Consider the following 702-nt stretch of genomic DNA (forward strand, 5'->3'; position numbering starts at 1 on the left):
CTCACAACCTAAAGAAAGCCTGAACTCTTGGGAAAAGCTAGCCAATGCCTTCTTGGCAAAGTTCTTTCCACCTCAAAAATTAAGTAAGCTTAGAGTGGAAGTCCAAACCTTCAGACAGAAGGAAGGTGAATCCCTCTATGAAGCTTGGGAAAGATACAAATAATTGATCAGAAAGTGTCCTTCTGACATGCTTTCTGAATGGAGCATCATAGGTATTTTCTATGATGGCCTGTCTGAACTATCCAAGATGTCTTTGGATAGCTCTGCTGGAGGATCTCTTCATCTGAAGAAGACGCCTATAGAAGCTCAAGAGCTCATTGAAATGGTTGTAAATAACCAATTCATGTACACTTCTGAAAGGAATCCTGTGAACAATGGGACAAATCAGAAGAAAGGAGTTCTTGAGATTGATACTCTGAATGCCATATTGGCTCAGAACAAGATATTGACTCAGCAAGTCAATTTGATTTCTCAAAGTTTTTCTGGCATGCAAGCTGCATCAGGCAGTACTAAGGATGCTTCATCTGAAGAAGAAGCTTATGATCCTGAGAACCCTTCAATGGAAGAGGTGAATTACATGGGAGAACCCTATGGAAACACCTATAATCCTTCATGGAGAAATCATCCAAATCTCTCATGGAAGGATCAACAGAGACCTCAACAGGGTTTCAACAACAATAATGGTGGAAGAAACAGGTTTAC

General features: G+C 40.5%; 1 non-coding gene across 1 annotated transcript; it reads right to left on the bottom strand.

The window, feature by feature from the left end:
- Positions 1–85: 85 nt before the first annotated feature.
- LOC127742102 (small nucleolar RNA R71) lies at positions 86–193 on the bottom strand. The gene has a single exon (XR_008003289.1). It is a non-coding gene; the product is annotated as a small nucleolar RNA R71 (small nucleolar RNA).
- Between the last annotated feature and the right edge of the window lie 509 nt (positions 194–702).

The sequence above is a fragment of the Arachis duranensis genome, chromosome 9, assembly GCF_000817695.3.
Source record: "Arachis duranensis cultivar V14167 chromosome 9, aradu.V14167.gnm2.J7QH, whole genome shotgun sequence".
NCBI lineage: Eukaryota > Viridiplantae > Streptophyta > Magnoliopsida > Fabales > Fabaceae > Arachis > Arachis duranensis.